A 27,290-nucleotide genomic window follows, 5' to 3' on the forward strand; every position below is an offset into this window, starting at 1 on the left:
CCTATTAGCTGAACCTCAGTTGGTGCCCCTAACTAGTCGTATACTTCATCTGAATAACTGTGGGTGTGACCAGTGCCATATTACAGTCTCATGTCAATTCCAAACTTTTCAGTCCTCAATTATTTGAGGGAAAGAGGGAGAAGTTGAATGTTTTGATATCTTGATGCCCCATGATCAAAATGAAACAACAGCCCACTTGCTCTTGAAGATGTTTCACACTCTTCAAAAGCAATGTGTACAGTGTAAGGGCACAACACTGGAGAACAAACTTGCACCAATGCAGCAGGATTAATTAGATTTTCATCTCCTTCAGTCTTCCTCAGCCACCCTCCCACAGAGGAGACAGTTATTGGGAGATTGAGAGGAGTGGCTGCGGGAGCGGATACTGGCATGAGCATGGAGTGCGCCATGACATCTGTTCGGGTGGGGTGGTGGGGTGCGGTGAGCCTTGCGTGGAGTAGCATTGGGAGACAGGACATTCATGGAGGCCAAAGGCCCCACTTTTATGGAATCATGGTTTTGGTTTACAAGAAACCAAATTTGTATGTTGTCATGGCTAACCTTTTGACGAGTTGTTGGTTTATCATGTGTATTTCTGTGATTCTTTAGATTCAGAAAGGCGCAGGGGAGGGACAACTCTTGTGATCTGTCTGGATAGCATGCAAAACTAAGCCTATCACTGTATCTCTGTGCATGTGACAACAAACTACCATATTTCCAGTTCACTCCACTCACACATTTTCAACTGAGTTTTCCTCAGCTAATGGAACAAATGGCTCAAGACCTTTCATACAATAAACTTGCACAACCATTTGGAGATCTTTTCACTCCCCAAACAGCACCCACAACTAGCCAATCAAAAGAGGTGCTTCTGATGACTGACAAAATTAACTTCTATTATGGTTTATGAAATATTTCCCATTAACGATTGATAATCCATGCTCCTTGGAGGGGCACAATTCTCATTGAAGCACAAGCTACAAAATCACCTAAAGCACCATATGGAGTATGGGAAATCAAATGCAATCCAGTCCACAGTAGAGACAGCAAAAACAAAAGATGCTGTGAAATCTATCCAGTGAATAAATTTGCTCCAAAAAAATTCGAGGGTCTATTACATACATTTATGTGGTACCACATTAAAATATCAGATAATTCTTCATAGAATGAACTTAATTTGGCAACCAGCAATTCATAAATATTAGCACAAGTGATGGCAAACAAGGTCAAAAAGTAATAGGTTTTAAGGGACATCCTGTAGATAGAGATTTAGGAAGTGAATTCCAGAGTTTTGGGTCTAGGCAAGATGACATGACAGCTGCATCAGTAGACTGATTAAAACAAAGAGATCAAAATTGGAGTAATGAAGTGAACTAAAGATCTCATGACTGGAAGAAGATATGGAGGAGTGAGGCTATTGAAATGGCAAAGCAAAATTTAAATTGGAAGCTAAGGTGAAGCTGGAACCAATGGAGGTCAGTGAAGATAAGGTCTCATTAGGTTTCTCAGTATTCTTGCTAAGGTCACAAGGAAAATTTCTTGACCAAGTCAGAAAAGAGTGAAGAAATTATAGCCATGGTGCCATATAGGTTGTTAATCATTTATGCCAGAACAAGGAAAAGGACTCTGTAATGAATCCTGAATGCACATAACAGACTACAGGAATTTTGAAACACAAAGCACTTTTTTTCTTCCTTGGAGCAGATATATTTAGAGAGAGAAGGAAGGAGAGCAGTCTATTGGTTGTTAAGTGGTGTGGGACTTCGCAACGCACAGCACTGCCTCTGTCCCAGATTCCAACTCTGTACAATCTCATTAAATTTGATATGTCACAGAGAGTTCACTCAAATGAAGGGGCCGCAGGAACAGGTTTGATGTTTGCCAGATTTACCAAAGAAAATGATTCATTATGGTCTCAAAACGCACACCCCTTCAACTTGCTGCCTCAGTTCATTTTACCCATAGTAAGTTAGTTGTCAAAGCCTCTTTTCTCAAGTTCCCCTCTCTGTTTTTAACCCTCTGGCTACCTAATATGTTTTAACTTTATTTATAAAACATGGAGCCTTATTTTGTTTGGTCCTTATTAGAACCCATGTCTCCACATATGACAGAACTGCAATATTATTATACATCAGTTTTCTCACTTTCTCCAAGTAATTACCCTTCATGTTTTGGTAATACTCTAGTCTTAAAACCTTGATCCTTCTTTTCAAATCTGTGCCCACTACCTGAACCTCATTGCCTCTTTCCATCTTGAGACTCATTAATATCTCATTCTCCTCTAATTTTGACCACCTGCTCAAAATCTAATTTAATTTTAATTTTTTTTATTTACAACACAGTAGAAATTGATTCCGCTATTTAAATCCATGCTGCCCAATTACAGTCAAATTAACCTACAACCTTGTACATTTCTCCATTCAATGATAGTCATACCTTCAGGTGCTGAGGCTTTCCTTTCCCAAATATCTCCACCTCTATCTCTTCTCTCCTTTAAAAGACTTCAAAAAAGTTCTACCTTTTTGTTGATCTTTAGGTGACTTGAGCTCATAACAATAATAATTAGTTTATTGTTGCATACATTGTGTAATGTATGTATATATACACGTACTGAAATTTGAAATTGCTGCAGCCAAACAGGTACGTTGTTAAAATAAAACAGCCACAATAGCAAATACTAAATTAAAATAATAAACCAAAAGATAGATAAATATTCACATTTACCATTGTACAAGAAGAAAACAAGGTGGTGTTACAATAGTGCAGGCAGTCCTTTTTGTGGTGTTGGCATCGTTAATGGTTATTATGGTTGGGGGGGATTCAATGCCTGATGGACATAGGCTATGCTCAAACTGTGCCTGATATATCTCAAGATGGCTTACAGCAATAATGGCGTTGCATAAATGCACCGTTGTTGCACTTGCCCGGGAAACAATAGGGCTGACCACAGTTGAACCTGATCTGGTCCTCTCCCAGTGGCGAATTTGCAATTTCCACTTTGCTAGTCCAGAGCGTGCTGACGGTAATTATAACTGACCCAAGACCCCCCCAGCAGACTGATCAAGAACTAGTCTTTGGAACCATCCACTTTGCAGTTTTTACAGCTCTGCTTTCTCATTAAGTGTTTATAATTTATGGCTTCGCATTTTCTGGAGTTGGTGGGAAGCCAAAGATGTGTCATGTGACTACACTGCTTGCCAAACACAAAAGCAAGCTCAAGTGTCATCTCAGAACCACAGCAGTCATAGCATTTCTTGGTCAGTGTGTGGAGCTTTTAAATTAAAAGTGCACCCAAGAGAGTCTGAATCAAATTTTGTAGATGAGTTTTTTAGTTTAACGCCTTCTTGTAAAAGTTTAATATCTATTATTTACGAGAAATTGTTACATTTAAATCAAACTTCGTTAGTTAAAATCAAAAATGCTTGGGAACAGTTTAAATTGACTATATCGGATGTGGACTGGGACACAATTCTTAAGTTGGTTAATAGCTTTTCGTTATGTGCTCAACGTTGTCCATTACAATTCAAAGTGGTACATATTTGTGTACATATTTGTGTAACACAATTGTCTTGCTTTTATTCTGACATGGCTTCCTGGTGTGACAGGTGTAAGAGTGAATATGTTATGGACTTATCCTAGTCTAGAAAAATACTGGAGAGAAGTTTTCCATACTTTATCAAAAATTTTCAATATACATTTTCGCCACAATAGGAGTGAATGATTCTTTATCTCTGGTTCAGAGACACGCCATTTCTTTTGCCTCTCTTTTGACAAGACGAGCAATTTTACTTAAATGGAAGGATGCTGCCTGCCCACTCTTGATCAGTGGTTTGTGACATCATGTCCTGTTTGAACATGGAAAAGATTTGTTATTCAATTAATAATTCAGATATAAGATTCCCGAAGTTATGGAGGGTCATTAAATTATTTGACTTGTATTTTTTCCACTTTCCTTATATATATATTTTTTTTACCTTAGTTAGTCATACCGGTTAGGTAAGGCGTTTGAGTTTTTCTCCTCTACTATTTTCTTCTTTCCTCTTTTTTTATATTACTAGTTTTTTCCAAAAAAGGTTTATACTATTTAGAATATGAATTATGGATATGATTTTCAATTTATGTGTTAAGTGATATTCAGAATATCTTATTTTGTTTATGTAACTGTCCCTACTATGTTATTAAATTGTAGCCTTTTTTTGTATGTTCTTTATTAAAATTAATAAAAATATTTTAAAAAGGAAAGGAAAAGTGCAGTCACCTTCAGGACAGGAAGAATCACCACACCTCTTCGCTTTGGTGGGAGTGGGTTGAGAGTACGCTATTAAAATAAAGTTCTAAAAGGAAATTCTTCCTGGGGAATATCAGCTCTCTGATTCAAGTTTGGAGTTTATTTTTCACTCCACAGAATGATGTGCATAATCCAGGTCAGCATTTCCAATGACAGAACTGGTGGAGCCCTGCTCCATTAAAAATAGCATCCTTTATTTGAGAGAGCCAACGGCCTTGTCTATCCACTCCAGTGGATGTAAAGGAGCCAAGTCCTGCTTTGAAAAAGAGCAAGAGCGATCACTCACCCAGTGTCCTGACCAATAAATGTTTTTCAAGCAACACAGCCAGATCGAAATTATCTGCTCATGCAGTCATACAATGTGGAACAAGATTTCCGGCCCAATTTGTCCATAGTGACCAATTTGCGATTCTGAGTGAGTCAAATTTGCTTATTATTTGGTCCATACCCTGGAAATTTTAAACCTAACCATTTGTTGGATTTTAACCTTGGCTGTGTTGGCTGCCTTTTCTCTAGATCACTCTTCCTGGCCACTGGTTACTATCCATTACATTGTCAACATTAAGCCAGATGCTAGAGAGTTTTGAACTCTTTTTCTTAAGAAGGCAGCTTGTAGTATCTCTCACACCTGTTATATGCCCTTTCTCATCTGGCTAATGGGAAATTCCATCAAATCCAGCTATTAGAGGGTTCCAACAGCCTTTGAAATGTTGGAATATTTCAACGCACCTTACAAATAGTTCTACAGCTTTTCCATTTGTCTATAAAATCTGCTTTTTATATAAACAGAAATATTAAAACTCTGATGTCCAAAAGAGCCCCTACATTTTACAGAGGCCCTTGAATCTCATAACAAAGTTCAAAGATGTCTAAATAAACTTGGTCATGGAATGTGGCAGAAAGCCGAGCAAATTTTATAAGCTTCATTAAAAAGAAAGCTGCAGTTTTAAAATTTAAACATTTTTAAGGAAGTCGAGCTATGTTTTACCACATTACATGAAAAAAATTCCTTTCATATTATTAATTTAGGAAGGATTCTCAATTTTCTTTTCTCCAAAAGCAATCCTGAAAGTTCCTGCTGGAATTCCAAGTACACAACAACAAATTAGAGGAAGCTTGGCCAATAGATTTGCTGCCTGGAGGCTGCAAATGAAATATCGGAAGGATGCCGAGCCAGCCAAGATTGGAAGATTCATTTGATCAAAATCATATCCCAAGAACCAGAGGAAACAGGAAGATAAACTATCACTTATATGCAGAACAAAGTAAAGATTTCTAATAACATTCAGGGGCCAACAGCCCACAGCCAAATGGTATGTCTTTCACCTGCTGATTTTTTTAATTTAGACATACAGCACGGTAACAGGCCCTTCCAGCCCATGATTCCATGCTCCCCAATTACACCCAATTAACATAAGCCCCATATGCTTTGTAGGGTGGGAGGAATCCACAGTACATGGAGGAAACTCACACAGACACAAGGAGAACATACAAACTCCTTACAGACCGCAACAAATTTGATTCCAAGTCACTTGCGCTGTAATAATGTCATGCTAACCGCTACGCTAACCATGAAGGGTGGGGATATTTTGTATTGAACTTATACCATGGCAGGTGCACAATTCAGCTTAACATATGAAAACAGGAGCTCACAGGGAGACAATATATTAACAGATGAAATTGTTGTTGAAAACTATTCTGTTTCAATTACTTTTCAGTTGATGAATTACACTGTTCAGACTGGAGCTGAGCTTTATAAATGAAAGAGGAAGCAAGGTTTATTTTTTAATTTGTTCAATTTTTGGAATCTGGGCATGGGCTACAAGGTCAAGATTTATTGCTTATTCCTAATTGCCCATGAGAATGTGATATGAGCCAGTTTCCTGAAGGAAGGTATTCCTACAGTGCTTGTGGATAAGTAATTCCAGGATTTAGAATGTATTTCCAAGTCAGGATAGTATACCTCTTGAAGAACCTGCAGCTGGTGGTGTTCCCTGCATGCGAAACACTTGTTCTTCTGAATAGTAGCAGTCTCAGGTTTTGGAGAGTAAGCAATGGAGGGTAACTGCAGTGTTTTCTGGATGGTGCTCACTGCAACCGCTCTGCACTGATGGTGGAGAGAATAAATGACGAGAGTGATGGACAGCATACTTAATGAATGGGCTGCTCTGTCCCAAATGTGGCAAAGCTGCTGGAGTGAACTAATTGTTCACGGTCACATGTATGAAGATGAAGCAAAACAGTTTTGTTTAGCTTTCTAAGCAGGTAAATTAACCCACTCTTTTCAGTACAACAGATCGTGCAATAATGAAATAAACATGCACAATATACAGTAGCATTGGAACTTCACTGTTCAGCCAAATGGAGAATGTTCCAACACATTCTTCAGTCAAAGTTCAGATTTATTGGCAGAATACACATATGATACCACATACAACCCTGAGATTCCTTTTCATGTGGCGAGGCAGAATTTCTAATTATTGGTAGTGCAAAAAACTGTACTGAAGAAAAGGTAGGTACTGCATATACTCGTGCAATAGCCAAATTTTGTTGATCAGCTTTTGGAGTAAAATTTAGGTGGTTAACTATTGCAAGCATGCTCTTTTTGACCGCAGTAAATACTTGCGTCACTCAGGGGGCTTGGGAGCTCAGGTGAGTGGGTGGGTTGACAGGACTGGGTGGTAAGTCTGTGTTCGGGGCATCGGGAGCTCAGGTGGGCAGCGGGCAGCTGGGGCCGAGGTGAGAGACCGCAGTTGGGTCATCAAGAGCTCTCGTGGGCAGGCTGTTGGGGCCAAAAATGGGAGGGGAGGGTTTACTTTTACATACAATATGTAGAAAATACCAGAATTTTGGGCAAAAATAGGTTGATTGACATGGAATCGACTATGGTATAAAAAAAGAGAGAAATGTAAAAAGTAAACAAATTGGCTGTGCAATACAGAAAAATATACTCAATAATAAATAATGCGCAAAGTAAGAATCCTTTAAAAAATCTCTGATTGAGTCTGTTGTTTAGGTGTCTGATGGTGGAGGGGTAGCAACTGTTTCTGAACGTGGTGCTGAGTTGATTACATCTCTTTCCTGATGGCAGCAGTGAGAACAGAGCATGTACTGGATGGTGTGGATCCTTGATGATGGCAGTGTCCAATGTAGATTTTCTCGATGCTGGGGAGAGTTTTGCCCATGATGTACTAGGCTGTGCCCATTACATTTTGCAGGGATTTCTGCTCAGAGGTATTGGTGGTCCCACACCAGGCCATAATGCAGCTGGTCAGCACATTTTCCACTACATGTCTGCAGTGGTTTGTGATGTTGTTGCCTTGCAGATCAGCCATTCTCAACCTTTATTTGGCTATGGCCCCCTTGGGAATTGCTCAAAGTTTACGGGCCTCCTTCCCTGTGAAGTAGTTAAGCTTAGTTGGTTTCTTCAATACTTCTCACCTACCGACTCTGCATAAAACATTTTAAAAATTATGATTTCAGTTCTTGGCCCTCCTTAAATGTGCAGTGACCCCCTCAAGGGAGCCGTTTGACCTCCACTGAGAATGGCTGATGTAGATGATCAAAGGCTTTTGTGTGCATCAGATGCCATCACTCACTGCATAACGCCAGCCTCCAACTCGCTCTCATCCATTCACAAGAGTGGGGTGAGGTGCACTCAAATTAGCCTGTATTCTTTTTTTCTCCCCACTAAATCTACTAAAAAGAAAAATACACACAAAATACCCCTCCCTTACAAAATCTAAATTTAAAATTAATATATATTAAAAAAAAACACCCTCCACCCCCAAAAAAATAGCAAAGCAGAACCCCATTCATCGACCGGATGTGGTCAATACCACTAGTGGTAGATGACTTTGAATTCAGCAAGGTCATGTACCCCTCCCCGGCCGGACTTTCAAAAGGATAAGTTCATCAACTTATTGTCCAGGTTGCGTTGTAGTATCATCCATCACGTCAATTAGTTGCACAGTTTCCATCTTCTGCAGTTCACCTCCATTTCCATTCTTAGTCTTAACGATATTAATTTTTGGCTTCTTGGAAAGATTGAAACTCAGCTTGTCATCTGGTAAAGAATTAGCAAAAGTTAAGGCATCCTGAGCTTCCTCAAAAAACTGATGCTGAAATGGCCCATAAAACAAAACACTGATGGATATCGAAATGTCGATCTATAGCCTTTCTTCCACAGCACATTCTTAACCTGATTAAACTCCTTACGTCTCTGTATAACTTCCTGACTTAGATCTGCATAAAAGAAAACTCTGCTGCTCTGAACCATTATTGGGTTCTGATCAACATGAGCTTTCTGTACTGCAAGACGTAAAATCATCTCACGGTCCTGATATTTTAAACATCTAATTAAAACCGCTCTCTGAGGTTGTCCCAGAAAAAGTTTCCTTCTTAACGCTTGAGGAGCTCTGTCCAATTCTGATCCATCTGGAAATTATTCCATCCCCAATATTTCTGGAATCCATTTATGAAAAAATTTCTTAGGATCTTGTCCTTCAATATCTTCTGGAAGTCCAACTATTTTCGCATTATTCCGTCGACTTTGGTTTTCCAGTGCATCAATTTTTTTGCAAAAACATATTCTTCTGCATATCCCATGCAGTGTTACTGATTCTTCCACTTGATCCATTCTATCTTCAACTTTCTTACATCATTCCTGTACCTCATTCACTGTACTCAAACATTTATTAAGATCCCCTTTCATAGTGGCAATTTCTCCGCACATATCAGACATTTTCCCTTTTACTTCAATAAATTGTTCATCTATATTATGAAAACCAGTAGTTATATAGGCCATAATATTTTCATTCTGTTTTGTTAACTCTTCAAACATTGTAACCACATCAGGTCCAGGTGAAGGATTTGTTAAAGTAGATGAAGTGGCAGATTTCAAAGGAGAAGCCATTTTTGTAGTTCTGGGCCTACCTTCCATTGCTTCAGCTGCCATCAGTAATAATTCTTGATCCTATTCATCCAGATATTCAACATGCTCTTCTTCTTCCTCTGGTACTAAAATTTCTTCTCTGGCCGCCCTGCTACGGGTCTGGACCCCAGTCCACGTCGGGCCGACCTCTTCAGCCCAATGTGGAGCGGGTCCCCCCACAACACGGAATCGCGACATCGGACGCATGCCCATAGGGTCCGCTGCGCGGTAGCATCCACTCATTGGCACGCGTCAGGACACTGCTGGCAACACCTCTCCGCTCGTACCCCTACGTGGGCATGCTCAACTCACCACCCCGGCCACACTAATCATGTCGCGCCCACGGACGTCCTGGCCGACTGCCAGACTCCCAGCGTCAGCGCCATCTTTCGTTGACTGCAGCTTTGGAGAAGTCGATTTTCTTCCAGATTCCTCCGAAGATATCTTCTGAGGTTTCGGCTTCATGATTAATTGATCCTAGTGTTCGGTAGGCCCAGATTTTTCACTTTTTCCCACAACTTCAATAACTAATTTCTTTTGTTTCTGACCTCTTCCTTTCTTCATTTCTTGCAGCCCCAACACTTAATACTTTGTCTGATAGACTTTTTTGAACTTTAAACAGTCTTTGAAGTGAGGGCGTTAATTAGTCCTGCCGGGGAGAAACAGATCCCACGTCTTAGTTCTACACCATCTTGCCACACTCCCCCCCCCAGCCTCAGTATTCCTGAGGTAAGGAGCATTTTAAAAGAGTAAAAATCTGCAGCTGGTCACTGCCTACAGAATCTAGCCACTGGATCATGAAAATTTCTGAGTGCAGGTAGAGTTCAGCTGCGTGGCCCATCTAGTCTATGCTGAGCAAATTGTCAACCATAAGACTGTAACGTGTAGGTGCAGAATTAGGCCACTCACCTCATCAAGTCTGTTCCACCCTTCAAATCAGGGCTGATATATTGTTCCTTGAATCCTGATTCTGATATCTGGGTCCCAAGAACCAGTCTAGACCAGCCAATTCAAGTTAGTCAGTAAAGAACAAAGCAGGTATGACATTTTTCTGTGCAAAATGTTTTTAAGAATAATTTGCACACATCAGTCACATGAATTAATTCTAAGAATCATTCAGACATCTCATGCTAATGTTCTCTTGTTCTTTTCTTTACAGTATACAGTAAAATGCCTGTTATCCAGAATTCAAACAACTGGAAGGCTCAAGCAACTGGCAAAAGAAATTGTGGAAAATAAATAGGGTAAAAGTTAAGTGTTTAAAATCAGCATACCTTGCTGTTTGTTCGCCCATCGCACAACACACAATCACAAGCAACTGTACAGTACACTTATCCAGCATCCACCAATTCCCATAGATGCCAGACACCAGGGGTTTTACTGTAGTTCTATTTTAGTTGCTGAATTGGATTGAAAGGGGAAGGAATTCAACCTTGGTCTCATATGCTAAATTCATGATGCAATGCTGACTTTCACTACCATTCTAAAATCGATTACCAATTAATCGACTGGAATTAATTGTCCGCAGCAATGTGCAACCCCACACTTTACTGCTTCACCTGTGAGGAGATTTGATAGACTGGGCTCATTTTACTTGGAGTGGAGAAGACAGAGGGAGATATAATTGAGGTGTACACTAATGATGAGATGCTGCTGGAGACTGGGTGTTAAAGATTTGAACCGTTCCCTGGTTATTTTCACATCGTTGAAAGAGAATTTAGTTGTGCATTGGCAGTACCATAGCATGAAAGAGTAAGGGACAAGGACTGGAAAATGCAATTACCTTCAATAATTGATGGTAATTGATGGTTGTCATGGACACAGTGGGCTAAAGGGCCTGTTCTTGTTCTGTGATATTCAATCACTCTTTCTATGCTTTGTGCTTAACGCAAGCAACCAGGAGAAAACTTTTTCTCCAGTACGTTCAACTTCATTTATTTACACCATTTGCTTTTCATGAACAAGGAAACCTGACATTTCACAGAGATCTTAGAGAGGGTAATTAAATGAATACCAAGAAAGAGGAGGAGCAGTAGTTTATTCAGGCACCTGCCTCCTTTTGGCTGGACTCAGGACGATGGACTCAGACCCGAAACTTTGATTAGATATCTCTACTTCCTATGGACACTGAGAGACCTGCTGAGTGCCTCCAGCATTTTGGGTTTTTTTAACCAAGAAAGAGCGAGGTGTATCTGAACTGGATAAAGACCCAAATTTTTATATGAACCTTTTGCAGAGGGTGAGGAAAAATGTCAAGGGAGAGAATTCCAGAGTTCACTGTTCAAAAAGCTGGAGACTTTCTTTTGGGGTTATGCTGCTGGGGAATAATTTTTACATATGAGAGCTACATTCAAGAGGTTCTCTTGATCTCAAACATCCACCTTTCCTTGGCCCTTGTGTTATTTTAACTGTACTTTGCACTGTACACTATAATCTTCCATTTTAATTTATTTTGCACTACTTGTTATGGTTATGACTGGATTGAAACCCCTGGATGACATGCATATCCAAGATTTTACCTGTATCATGTAACAACAATAAATAATCAAATTCAATGGTAACAAGGCACGGATATTTATTTTCCCTATTCCCTTCCTAACTAAAAACACTAGAAGTGCTGGTGAGATGACGAGATCAGGACAAGGAAGAGATGAGAGTTACAGAAATGCAGAGCCTTCAGAGATAAAGGTTGGCTTCCGGAAGGGAAAACTGAAGGTGTACAATCATTGGGAGATCAGAGGTGGAGAGGGTGAGCAAGTCACTATATTGGAGGATCTTTCCTGGACACAACACACTGATGGTATCGTGAAGAAAGCACGTCAATGCCTCTACTTCTTCAGGAGTTTGCGGAGGTTTGGTATGACATCGGAAACCCTGGCAAATTTCTACAGATGTGTAGTGGAAAGTGTGCTGACTGGCTGCATCACAGCCTGATATGGAGTCACCAATACCCTTGAGCATACAGCCCAGGACATCACAGGAAAACCCCTCCTCACCATTGAGAACATCAACAAAGAACACTGGCATCAGAGAGCAGCAGCAATCATCAAGGATCCACCCAGCACACAAGGCTCAGAAACAGCTGCTACCCTTCCAACAACAAACTCAATCTGGGACTCATTTATGGACTCTTACTTTTGCACTTTATATTTTTTCCTTCTCTCTGTATTGCATTCAGTTTGTTTACATTTCTTTAGTGTTTACATGTGTACATTGAGTGGAGTTTTTTTTTGCACTACCAATAAGTGGTCATTTTACCTTGCCCACAGGAAAAGGAATCTCAGGGTTGCATGTGATATCATGTACATTCTCTGACAATAAATCTGAAACTGAAAGCTGCCTTCAAAGGAAGGCAGCCTCATGCTCTAAGGTGCTTAGAATTTTATGTGCCTTTCCTTTACACAAACCATTTCATTCCCTTAAAAATTAAGAATAAAGAATGGCAGATGCTGTAAATCTGAAATAAAATCAGAAAATCCTGAGAACACCCAACAGGTTAGGTAGCATCTGTTTCTCTGTGCTGCTGATTGCTTCCAGCATTTCATTTTCATTTCCCTCTTGAAGCAATGCCAAGCCCCTGCATTTCCCCAGTGAATTCAAATTCCACTCATTTCTTGTTTGAAAAGTACAATGTCTAAAGTTACGGAAAGGTATCTGGTACCTAATTTAAATCTGCTTCTTGGGTGTCTGCTGCTTCAGACCTCCTTCCCTTGTGCCTTTGTTGACATAGGGTTTGAACATGAGAACTCAAAATACAGAAGCAGGAGTTGGCCATTTGAAACTGGTTTTCCATTTGTCAAAGCTATGATTTATCTTCCGCAAAGCTGTTTTGCTGCATTGACTCCACATTATTTGATTTCCAAATATCCGGGTGGGATCTCTTGCACGTTCTCTGGATGGTCTTCTTTCATTTAACATTCCTATCGGGTGAGCATAAAGGTCACAAAGAATCTGTAAAGAATTCTTAGCTTAGAACATCTGCTGATGAGGCCTGACTATATTTTTGTTCTTTTACTGCGTTAGCATCAAGAGTTATGTGGTCCTGATGTGTGATTATGTGAAGCAAGTTCTTCAAAGTACTACCAAAAGAAACTGATGACCCACACTTTTTCTTATCCTCTCAGCCTTAAAAATTTTAACCATCTCTCCTTTCATAGATAAGGTAAGTAGTCATAATCTTTCCCCAGGGTAGGAATTCCAAACTAAATGGCATTAACTTAAAGTGAGAGGGAAAAGATTTAAAGGGGACTGAGGGGCACCTTTTACATAGAGACAGTTATGGGAAGGTGGAAGGAGCTTCCAGAGGAAGTGGTAGAGGCAGGTACAAGTGTAAAATTGAAAAGACATTTAGACAGGTACATGTACAGGAAAGGTTTATAGCGATATGGGTGAATTCAGGCATATGGGACTCTGCAGATAGCCGGGGAGGAGGTTGATAGGTTCTTCAGTAGTCAGGTTGTCAAAGGTTTCATAAAGAAGGTAGGGGAATGAGGACAAGAAGGGTTTCCAAAGGGCCTTGGATGCTGAAAGCTTCCTGATTGTATCAGAGGTTTGTATCTGGAGCTAGGATTGCCAACGGATAGACCAAGAATCGATGTGGGAATACTGAAGGCAAATTCACTGACACTCAGTGGCTCTTTTGCTGCTCTTTTTCTTGCTGTTGGAGGAGCTGGGCAATGCTCATGGTGGCTTTTTTGTGTGTCTTTACGACAGGTAAAAATTTACATATTTCATGTATCATTAGAATAAATGAATCTTGAATTGGAAAGAGCACTTATTCTGGGGTATAAAGGTGGCACCAGTTGGGGTTAGGGCAGCATGGTTAGTGTACGGGTGAGCGTAAACACAGCTCAGTAGGCATAGTGGTTAGCGCCACACTGTTACAGCACCAGCGATGGGGATTCGAATCCAATACTGTCTGTGAGGAGTTTATATGTTCTTCCTGTGTCTACACTGGTTTCCTCCAGGTGCTTCGGATTTTCCCACTGTTCAAACTGTACCAGGGTTGGAGGTCAATTGAGTGTAAATAGGAGGACTGGGCTCGTGGGCCGAAATGACCTGTTACCGTGGTGTGTGTGTGTATATAGTGTACGTGTGCGTGCACACACGATAGTGATGCTGCCTGACCCACTGAGTTCCTCCAGCTTGCATAAGAAACCAGCATCTGAAGATTTTATACTTCTCTATCAGAAGTGTTGACTAATCATGGTAATCAATCTCTATCAAATAGCTTAAAATTGACCCAATAAAGTGGCAAGGAAAATCATTTTGACGGCACAGGGTTTTATAGAAAATAAATCCAAAACCATTAGTCATCTTAAAACTATCAGACAATTGGCAAACAAATCAGGGAAATGAGGCATTATTTTAATGCAATGAATGTTAGGATGTGAAAAAGTCTCTCTGAGAGATTGGAGGAAACAATAACTTATAAAAGGAAATTGGATACACACTTCTTGAAAGAAAAACTAAACTGCAGATTTTGGGTAAAGTATAACGGAACTAATTGGATAACTGTTTGAAGAGCTGGCACGGACACAACAGGCTGAAAGGCCTCTTCCGGGTGTGTATTTATTTTGGATTGTATCAAGTGATGAAAACCACACAAAAGTATGGAGAGAAAAAAATGAATTGCAACTTCTCAAAAACTTCCAGAGAGGGAATATCAGTGAACATTATTACATTAATAGAGAGTACCAAACATAAATAAGTATAAATCATGCATGCTTTTGTAGTGTGAGGGAAACCACATCATACAAAATGTTCCCTATTGATTTGGTGGTGTCACACTGGGGGAGCTGATCACACTGAGGGTAAATGTTGAGGGCGATCATCAGCCTTACCTGTCCCAAAACTAGAGACAGGTGGGACAACAAATGATGAGATAAAAGCCAAGCCTCCTTCTACCAGCTAGAAACTGCAGTATGATTTTTTAAATCAGGAATAGCTATGTTGTGAGGACTCACATGGTGAAATAACTTGCTTCCTTTATTGTGTAGATTCACACAAGGTGAATGTCTGCTTGACCCACTGCCCTTTACGAGGAGTGACAAAGTGCTTGAAATAAATGATTGCCAAGGTTCCTGGTTCAGTATAAAAAATATAGAGATCTCTCCTGCAATAGAGTCAGGTCCTTGACCGGACAGGGACTAAGCAGACCCCAGGAAGCAAAGAAAAATGAGCTCCAGCTGAACTTGTCCACTAATGTAATACCCAGCAGTTTGGTTTCTACCAAGGAGAGCTGCCAACTATCTCAGATCATAAAGTAACATGATGTCACAGTGGCGCCAGTGAGTTGTCCATCAATCCTGGCTCTGCTTCACAGTCTAAACTGCACCATCTTAGATATGTTCACTGGCACACTTCTCGTTATGTTTGTTACTTGAATTGAGGGAAGATAAATAGGAAACAGCCTGCAAAAATGTCAAGAATTTCCTTCTGTTCCGATGAAAATACTATCACCCTAGCCCACAATATACCAAATTTGCTTATTTTGCTTAAATTTATTAATTTAAAAGCACAGTTCTAGATGCAAGGCTCACTACAATCGAGCACAGAACAAAGGATGTGATGTACATTAGAAGGTGTTGTTCCCACATTGTATGTAAATCCCACTCATTCTCCCTCTCCTCTAAAGCTCTGTTCCAGTTGGGCAAATCAGGAAATACTCTGTTATTCAAAAGCTCTACTAGCCTGTGACGCTCTTGCCTGAAACAGAGTTCATCATTAAAATGCAATAAGAGCCTAGAAACCATTCAGCTTGAACACACCCTAAGATTCCTGTGTAAATTATGCCACACAAGGGGATGCTATACAAAAAACAACCTGTTTAACCCTTGATGAATTGCCTCTATGTGCAATTATATTTGGTGACTGGCACCAGAAAGATGCTAATACTATGCTTAATTTGTGAAAGACATTGGTTAGAAAAAGAAGATAAGCAGCATCTATAACTTCCATTGTGGCCAGGAAAAGGAGAGTATTACATTTTTTCAAATTTCTGTTCATTGGTGTCCTATCAACATTTCTAACCCCATCGAGAAAGTGTGAGCAGAATCAGGCTCAGATGAGATGCACCCCACCTCCAGATGGACTGGACAATCAGTGTTCCCAAAGAAAGATGACCCATCACACTTAAAATGGTCTGTGAATTACCAGTGCCCCCAGAGCCTGCCCAAGACATGAGGACAGTGGCAAACATATTTTTAATTAAAATATACCTCGGAACTAGGAAGAAGTTAAACACAAGGAAATAGATTTTGAATCTAAGGGAAAGTGTAAAATTAAAAAGACAGGCCTTTATCCAAGGTCTCCCTCTGGTAGTGGGCTTTGCCACTCAGACAGAGGGGAAATTAGGTTATTGAGCCATTTGCTACATTTTAAAATATTTTAATCTCTTCCCAGCATCATGGTCCTCATGCTACAGTAACTTTACAGATTTAGAATTTTCTATCAATTGATTTAACTTAAAAATGCCTTCATATTAATAATCTGAGTCCCCCTTCTTTGGGCTTTAAAAGAATACTATATGCGAAAACATTTGTGTTTTATTATATTAAATCATGGCAATGAAAATAATTAAAGACTTTGAAACCCACAATGTAATAATCTAAAATGTGCACTCTCAGATGAAATCATTTACATATCATTTAGAAATATTTTGGAGTCTGGATGAATACTTTGTTGTTCTTGCAGCTTGGGATGATATGTACCTGGTATGGTGACAAAGAGAAGGAATAACTAGGCTTGCCAAGCTTAAAATAACTGTACATTCAGATGCTCACTATTTTCTTTTACAACTGCCTAATTTCCGTATGCACCCACCAGTTGTCTAACAGCAACATTGATTCATGCACTTACAATATTCTGGGAATGATTAGAAGTTTTTAAACACAAAGGAAAGGTCAATCATGGATAGCGGGCAGGTCAAACAGTAAGAAACATCAAAGTGCAAGCATACTGAATCTCACCTGGAATCATTGCAGAAAAGTAAGCCATTCATTTCACCAACCTGCATTAATATTCAAAGTGCTATTTATTTAACCCCACCCCCTTCTCTTTCCCTATTCCAAATGCTTCCCTTCATAAATGATACTGACCCATTCCTAAATTTATTGTAGAACTCTCTTAGCCATTATTAAATTCCTTGTTTTATTCACAATCCTTTTCAGTTACTGCTGAACTTACCTCTAGCAAGCTTTTTAGATATTTATATTAGCCCTTTAATATCGGAAAGATTGGCATCAAGTGTGGTGAAACACTGTAATTGGCCCACCCTGATATTGTAACTTCTCCCCCTCAGGATTCCTCATAAAGGAGGTACCACCCAATCCCCCTCCCTCAGTACTGCCTTGGAATCGGGCCAACAGTATGTAAGCTATGCCTGTGAGTTTATAGTAATTAAAGCCTATTAATCTCAATTTCTGGTCTGTCAGGTCTAAATTGATAGCGCTACAATGTACATTGACCCGAAGGATCCAGAGTTCCATAAAATTCAATCAGTGGTTTCACTGCTTGAATGCATTTATGAGGCGACATGACATTTGGGAAGAAGTCAATAAGAGAGACCTGATATTCGCACAGGTCGGCCACAGCATTTTTCAGATGATTAGAGACTGTGAGAATTATTCAGTGGCTATGAGGCTCCTGCAAAAGCAGTACCTGGCCCAGGAGAACATAATCTACACCAGATACCTCCTGGGCAGCCATCAACAAGCACCTGGTGAGTTCGTTGATGAACACATTCGGACCTCGCGGGAACTGGAGCTTGTGGTTGCACTCACATTATGGCAGCTGTCTACCAGGAGAAGCTGATCAGGGACATCTGTGTGGCTGGTCTCAGGCCTGATCATATCAGACAAAGGCTCTTGGAGAAGGACGATCAGACCCTGCAGGATGTGGTCGATCTCACCAAGGCACTAGAGATGGCCCAACTGAATGTGAAGGCTAACTCCACTGGCAGTGTGGCTTCCATGTCCCAAACAGCAGCTGCTATCACTGAGCACCAAGGTGCTATTACTGTGGCCAGACAAACACCCATGGAAGAACTGTCTTGCCAGAAGCGTGACTTGTTCTAGCTGTGGAAGAAAAGGACACTACACAAGGGTATGTAGGCCCAGACCTTCCCTTTGCAGCGCTGTGTGCAAACAACTGCTATCGCCATCTTGGACCGCATCATTTCTAGTTCCACTTCCGGTCACAGAAAATAACATAGCAAGAACCTTGGGACAATGGGTGGGGCCGACGTCATGTCCGGTGAAAATCACGTGCAAACCACAAGGGAAGCCATCTTCAGGGCGGACATTTTGGAGGTCGCCGACACACAGCAGCAGCAAGTCAGACAATGAACTGGCACTGACATCCGTCATTCTGGACCAGAGCACCCTACATCAATTAGCAAGGTCTACCATGAACATTGAGGTAAACAGCCATATTATGAACTGCTTGTTCAACACAGGAAGCACCGAAAGCTTTATACCCCAGGTACAGTACAGCACTGCTCCCTCACAGTGACCCCAGTCCAGTGTAAAATCTCATTGCCCTCCAAGCCCCATTTGACCAAAATATGAGGTAGCTGCACAGTAACGCTAACTGTGGGTGTCACCAAGTACAAGAATGTTAAATTGCTCATTATGCCACAACTCAGTGCACCAGTCATACTAGGGCTGGACTTGCAGTGCCAACTTAAAAGCATTCTGATGTACTATGATGGGCCCCACCCCACCCTCACTGTCCATTATAACCAACTTTTAAACTACCCACCCATCTCCCCGAACACAGCCAATCAGCAACCTGAACACTGCCCACTGCTCATGAACTACAGTCTGTCCACCATCCAAGTCTCTCCACCCCCCCATTCGAAAACCTCATTTCCAATTGCAAGCCGGTGGCAACTAAGAGCAGGCGATACAGACCCGGTGACAGAGTCTTTGTCAAGGCTGAGGTTAAGCGACTCCTGGCAGAGGGCATCATGGAGCCCAGAACCAGCCCTTGGAGAGTGCAAGTAGTGGTGGTAAAGAGCAGAGAGAAGCACAGGATAGTTATAGACTACAGCCAGATTATCAACTGGTTCACCCCCAAGGTGAACGAGATTGCCCAGTACTAGGTCTTCTCCACCAGCGACCTCAAATCAGTCTATCACCAGCTCCCAATTTACCCAGAGAACAGCCCATACACGGCGTTCAAGGTGGACAGCCATATCTACTATTTCCTCAGGGTCCCCTTTGGAGTCACGAACGGGGTTTTAGTCTTCCAGAGGGAGATAGACTGAATAGTGGACAACCATCAACTGAAAGCCATGTTTCTCTACATGGACAATGTGACCATGTCCAGCAGGATCACGAGGGTAACTTTCAAAAATTCCTCCAGACAGCTAAAGCCCTAAACCTCACATATAACCAAAAGAAATGCTTGTTCTGCATTTCATGCCTGACTATACTAGGGTAAATGGTGGAGAATAGAGTAATTGGACCTGACCTTGATTGTATGCAGCCCTTGCTGGAGCTTCCACTCTCCCATAGCATCAAGGCCCTGAAAAGCTGCCTCAGGTTCTTTTCATATACAATGGGTCCCAAATTATACAGACAAAGCTCACCCTCTGGTAAAAACTACCACCTTTCCCCCATCGGCAGAAGCCAAAACAAGCTTCAATTGCATCAAAGGCGACATCGCCAAGGCGGCGATGCACACTGTAGACGAATCCATCCCATTCCAGGAGGAAAGCGATGCATCTGACTTTGCCCTGGCTACCACACTTAGCCAGGTGGGCAGGCTGGTGGCATTTTTCTCCCTTACCCTCCAGGGCCCCGAACTCTGGCACTCAGCCATTGAGAAAGAGGCCCAGACCATAATAGAAGCTGAGTGCTATTGGATGCATTATCTAGCCGGCATACAGTTCACCCTGCTGACTGGCCAACATGCAGTCGGATTCATGTTTAACAACAAACAGCAGAAAAAAATTAAGAACAACAAGATCCTGAAGTGGAGACTTAAACTGTCCACCTACAACTACGAAATCTTGTACTGGCCCAGGAAGCTCAACAAGTCTCCTGATGCCTTGTGCAAGGGCGTTTGCGCCAATGTGCAAATAGATCACTTCCAAGGTCTTCACAACAGCCTCTGCCACCCTGGGGTCTCATTTTGTGAGAGCACGCAACTTCCCATACTCGTTTGAGGATATCAGGGACCTGACTGCAGCTTCCTGGTCTGCACAGAGTGCAAGCCGCACTTCTACCAGCCAGAGAAAACTTACTTCAAGGGCACCTGCCCCTTCAAATGTCTAAGTATAGACTTCAAGGGCCCCCTTTCCTCCACAAACCAGAATGTGTATTTTCTTAACATTGTTGATGAATACTCACGATTCCCATTTGCCATCCCCTGCTCAGATATGACCACGGCCACTGTTATTAAGTCCCTGCGTAACCTCTTCATTTGAGAACAAAGGTGAGAATTATAATTATAAAGTCAAGCCATTGGTAACCCAGGAGGCAGTGAAGATCAGTGGCCAGAAGGATGATAAGTAAACAGAGCTGGCCTGAGTTAGGAGACTAGTGACAGATTTGGATGACAGAGTTTATATAAATGAATATATTGCATACCACTAGTTCACTGCTGTAAAAAAAATCTCACTTCCAGAAATTTTGCCAAGTATCATAAATGAGAAGCCCTGGTTATTAAATATCAGATCTGTGCAAATAATTTCTCCTTACATAGTCTATCAAGTTCCACTATCCATGTCTAAGTTGATAGTAGGTTTGTGTTTATTCACCCAAAGGAATCGGAGCAGTGTAGATAAAAGACAATGATACATAACCTGGAGAACCATAACAGGCTCAAACTTCTACCATCTTCTGTATGTAATAATGGTTCGAGACTTCATTGTTGAAAGATCTGGTTCCAATTTTTAAGAGCCAGTCCTAGACTGCCCAAGTAATGTTTTCCCTTAATATCTTGAAACCCTTGATCAAAGCATCCATTAATGACCACATACTCTGTAAGGCCAATATATGCTCCCCCAAGTATGGGCAGGGGTTCCATGCTAATTTTTTTTAGGTACAGGAGTTCACCAAAAATGGTGACAAGGAGGTGCTCTAGCATGAGGTGCTGGAGCTGCCCCCTGAGGTGCCTGTGCGCTCCTGTAGCACTGAACCCCTGAGTGTGGAGCCCAGAATTGTTCACAGCCCTCTAGATGTGATCAAACCAGTTCTTGGTTTAGATGTAGTTTAATGATAATGAGTTTATTGTCATTCACATTGTACAATTTACATAGGCACTGAAATTCTTACTTGCTGCAATCAAACAGGTACTTGCCAACAAAAATAGAATAGTAAACTAATTGAATTAAATTGAAGAAGATAAAATATGATAGAGAGATAATACATATTCCTTTTTCTTCTGCTCCTTTATATTCTGGTTTCCCAATTTACTATCTGGCAATGACAATGGTGAACTTTATTGGCCGAACCTGTGGCATTACTAAGCCTGATGCAAAGCAGTTGCTCATTGTGATAGTACAGACCTATCACCAATGTAATTACAGTATCTAGAGTGTAATGACTGTGCTTACAGCGATTGGCTGAGAGCTTTGCTACGCCTACTGTCTGGGCCTTAAAGGGTTGTGTCCCTAGCCAGGTCGGATCATTCCGGACTGGTCGGCCACCTGTGAAGAGCTCCTGTCTTTTGCTAATAAAAGCCTTGGTTTGGATCAACAAGTCTTTGGTTCTTTCGACGAGCTCTACACTCATACACTAGCCGCAGCCTAGGGACTGTTAATATAAAGCAGTCATGCATGAACCCTTCTTCTGTCTCTTCTCTGTTATCATGTCAATTTATGCAAGTTAATGCTGCAAATGGACAAAAATCAAAACTATTTCATGCACAAAAGTCCAACAGCTTGGAACAAACTTTAAAAGGTCCATGCTTGTAACAAAGGCTTTGTGCTAGGCTACTGGCTTTCAAAGTTTCTTGCCTTATGCCATCTTGAATTGCAGAGTTCTAGGTAGTTTGATGGGCTATTTTGTTTCTGATCTACTGAGGTCCTGAGCTGAGGGGATGTGAGGGCTCTCAGTTAATGGATTGAGGCTGCATTTGCTAGTTATTCCTTCACCCCTCTCCTTCCAGCTTTGACAGGGAAATTGCTGTGTAAAAATACCTCTGAACCTTTTCCTAAAGTTCTAATAATATTTCACTTATTCTCTCCTCATACTTTAATATTTTACTTCTCTGCAATGTTTCCATAAATTCTGCTTTTTTTTAACTTAGAGAGACATAGAGTTAAGATACAGAGACGACTTTTAAAGTTGGCTGCAGTCAACACCCTTTATCTACAACAGCGCGCCAAGTTTAGGGTGTGTGTTAAACTCAGATTGGAAAATGCAGACCAATGGGTCAAAATAGAGGAACAAAGAGAATACTGAAGGGTAACCCCTAAAGTATTCTAAACTAAATTGATAGGATTGATGGATAGATGTTTCCCAGAAATAGAGAGTTATAAATACAAGATTGTCACTAACTAATCCAATAATGAATTCCTGAGAAGTGACTTTATCTAGAAAGTAATGAGAATGTGGAACTCATTACATTATGGAGTATTTGAGACAAGCTGCATTTAAGCTTTTAAGGAACAATTGAAGAGAAAAAAATGCTGATGGGGTGAGATGCAGCTTGTACAGACCAAAAACCCTGACATATGCATAAACATATACAGTATATAAATAGCAATGAACTCATGGAGTGAAATATGTAAAATGGTGGCTGGTAAAGTCAGGGTTAAGATGCACTGTTAGTGTGAAGGGGTGTAGCATATATTGTATATAGACTGTGCAACACCTGGCCACAAAGTATTCCATACCAACACAAAATATCTACTGTTCACACCTTTACTTGGGCCATGAATTAATATTACTATTCTTCCTTCCACAACCATATATATGTATATTTTTCAAAAGTTTAATGAATGTACTTCGCTACGCAAGCTCTTCCCAGTTCTCTGTTCCTTACTTCCCCTCCGAGGCCCCAGTAAGTCATGTGGAATGTGCTTGTCTGTAATCTCATCTGTGAACATGATTAAGTGCAAAGTTTTGGCAAAAACTAATGGGTTTAAAAGGAATGGACCAGGTAAGGTCAATAAATAAAACTGAATTCATTGCTTATAGAAAGAAACTGATTTTTATTAACTTTTTTTACAAGTCTAATTTGCCAAGTGTCTTGAAAATTAAAAATGTACAGTTATTAGATAAAAAGAGAAGCAAACTACTTTTCATTAATTCATAAGTAGGCTAATTCTTTAATAACCACACACACCCTACTATTCTGTAAGCCAAATTCTGTGAGGTATGTTTCCCCCAGAATCCTGGTCTCTCAGTCTCTTCCCAAATGATTGGTCTTTACTTGAGACCCCGGAATTGGGGATTGATTATCTTATTGTGAAATGGGGTGGGGAGGGGGGTGCCCTTTCCTCGTCCAACACAGAAACTATTTCCAGAAAAGTCACTGCTCAACGATCAAACAACATTCCAGTCTCTTGCGTCAAAGTCCATGCATACATTCTGTCTCACTGGCAGGACAGACCCATCAGAGGGACAAAGCCATAATATTAATTGCCTTCTGCTAATAACCTAGTGCACTAGAGAGTAGCCCTGGTGTCTTCAACCAGAATCCATGAATTCTCATTGCATTAAGTAAAACATGAGCAAGGCTTCTCTCCTCTTGATTATCATCCAGTACCCACTCTGAGCTGATGAATTAACATTTCTACATGTTGAACAGAACTTAGAAGAATCACTGAAACTATCACGAGCAGGGAACATACTCTGAGTGGGAGATCTCAAAACACATCACTCAGTGATAGGACCATCACTGACTGGGCTGTCCAACATCTGAACTACACACTGTCTGTCTGGGTGTGAAACAGGTAATGAAAGTAAAAAGACAAGGGTGAACTTTCAAGACTGTCTTTGTCATTCCATCTGTAGCAAATGCAATTGCGCAAAATAGCAAGAAGGAAATGAAAGCTGAACAGTCCTGGTGAAGAGAAAGTCATGTTGACCAAACTCTGCAATATGTTGTGTGGCACTGCCGGTCCTGGCAGCTCAGAAATGGATATCCATGGGCATTGATGATCATGCAACAGAAGAAGTGTACATCTCTCTCTGTGACTTAAAAGCCCAGCACATAATTCACCCTACCACCAAGCCAGGCTCAAGGTCCTCATTGTTCAAGATCTCAACTGGACCAGATGCATAAACATTGATATCACAAGGATAGGTCAGAGTTTGTGCATCATGTGTTGAGCAACTCACCACCTGACACCCCAGAGACTTTTCCTGAAGACACAGTCAGGGATATGAGGGCACACTTTCTACTTCACTGGATGTGACCGCTTCAACAACACTCACAAAGTTCAATATCATACAGGAGTTTGGAGGTGCTAAATGAATAACAAGTAGCAGGAGTTACCTTGACAGTACCTCGCAAACTTGCAACTTTTACCACTAATGTCAAGAGCTTCAGGAACATGGGACCCAACCAATGTCCTCTTCTCCATCTCACCACCCTGACAGACCATGCTCCTTCATTATCAACAGTCTAAATCCTAACACTCTTCCCCCAAAACCATCTTCATTGGAAGGATTACAGTGGTTCAATAAAATGGACTCTGACCATTAACCATAGGAATGGACAATAAACTCTAGCCTTGATAGATCAAAAACTAAATAAATAAAATGTCCCATAAATCCAGATCAATGTTTCTTTGCATAAAGAACCTTCAACTCTTGAATAGTGAGCAGAAAATCTGAAACACATGGCCAATGTCACCTTGATACAATGAGGATTTGCTTTTATATATCATTATTAATGTAATAAAAAGCTTCAGACACTTTAGAAGGCCATTTAACATGTACTGAGCCAACATCTATCAGCAATTCATCTGTTCATTCACTCCTCCCAGCCAGGAAGCAGCTGGTCATGCCAACAAAATGACATAAGAAATTGAGCAGCCCAAAGGCACATCAAGGTTTTCCTATGTTTTCAGAGATCAAACTTCATTTAACTGCTTAGCAAAAATACCTTAAGACCTATACATATCAGTGACCTTTCTTGAGAACACAATGATAAGGAGGCACCCACACTGACAGAAGGGTTTTTAGTTGCTGTCTGGAAATAAAAATAGATGGCCTAACCTAACACTGAGGTTAGAATCATCTCTCATTATCAACACTCCAACATCAAGACTCTAACTTGCTATTATTATGTTCTCTCATTTTCAGTTCATTTTCCATTTGTGTGGGACTGTCACTTTAAGAGAACAAATGTAACAAAACCCTGCAAGCTTTGGAGTTTGACTGTGAGCTGACAGATATCTGAAGAGAGAGGAAGGAACCCTGGAAAACCCAAGTGCAGAGACCATGTGACCAACAGATTGAAGACACAGTGCACTGTTTGCTCAGGGGCCATTTTAAAGAAGTGGTACTGTGGAGCAGATCTTTGAAGTAATACAGTACCGGAGTGGCCTAGTGTGTGGTTATAGGCAATCGGTCTGATTTCTCCATGCTATAGTGGAATGAGTAGTGGCCATTTTAAGGTGCCAACACTTGGAGATTCATCCTTTGAAGGGATATTGTGCTGAATGTGGCCTTGATGATAGATTAATTTGTATGATTTCTCCGAAATATAGGGGAATGAGAATACCACTCTGTGACCAAAAAAGTGAAGGTCACTGTGAATGGCTGATCCACGTAAAAGGGTTTGTGGAAGCTTTGAGAAAATCACTTGCTTCATGTCCCCTATGCCAAGGAAAAGGGGAGTTTTGGTGGTATTTCTTTTAAAAATATTTTTATTGTGCTTTAACAAAAACCCTTTACGCAAGGTATATTAATGATAACATAAATAAAATCATATATATATATGTTGTATATCAATTGAAAATTAGAAGCATAAACTATAATTATTACATTAACTTATTTCATTCAGAATATATTCTATAATTATAATAATTAAACAATTAAATCATAACTTGTATTATGTCCAAAATCAATATTGAATACAAAAATTACACATAAAATTCCTTTACATAAGATATTTTATACTTCTCCGATTGGATCATGTTTTTCTGTGATATGACCCGTAATCTGTAAATAACTCCCCCGCCTTCCTTTTTTTAGTTGTCATTTGTCTGAAAAATAAATTTCTCTGGAAGCACCTTGACAAGGTTTTGTAAGTTAATAAACAGTTTGTCACCCCGATCCCTCCCACCTATTTTGTGAAATTCTTTGTATCCATCTAAAGCCTGCATGTTAACACTGGATTTACTGAGACTGAACTTTGAATTGCCTTTCCAGAATTATGCCGGAGCTGCAGTGGCAAATGCATTTCACACACACACACACACACACACACACACACACACACACACACACACACACACACACACACACATATATGTATATTGGCGCATAGTTGGGGGTTAAGTGTAGATAAGTTAGATAAATTAGAAGGGCAAATTTCTATTGCTGCTGTCTGGTACGTAACAAAATTAATTCAGGGATTCCTGCTATAAGTACTACATGGGCTTAAAATAATTGTTCTGGCAATAAGATAATAGAGTTTACGTTTATTTCTCTCCAAGAGAAGAATTCTTTCACGAGTACTCTAACAGTTCAACTCCAACACATAAAGTAGAAGGGAAAAAGCAAAATTATAAAGCATAGAGTTTCAATGGGAAACAAGATCCATTAGAACAAAGAAGGAGCAGCATGAGAGATAACTGAAGAAAGCACCTTTGACGCTTCTCAAATTAAAACATATCACAAGACCACTCCATCAGTTACTTCATGGTTAAAGGTACGACGCTGACTCGAGGAGGGAAGGATCTGGTGTGACTCAGAATGAACACCTAACAGTTTTAGTCAGAAAATAAGCAAGCATCAGATGGTCTCAACAATATTTGGGATGAATATAATTGGCAGTTTTAATGTAGAAATTTTAAAGTAATTATATTTTAATGCTATGTTTTTTGCAACACCAAGGAGCTCCAGCTTGAGGTACTGCTTCAGGAGAGCAGAAGGTGGG

This window comes from Narcine bancroftii, chromosome 8, assembly GCF_036971445.1.
Source record: "Narcine bancroftii isolate sNarBan1 chromosome 8, sNarBan1.hap1, whole genome shotgun sequence".
Taxonomy (NCBI): Eukaryota; Metazoa; Chordata; class Chondrichthyes; order Torpediniformes; family Narcinidae; genus Narcine; species Narcine bancroftii.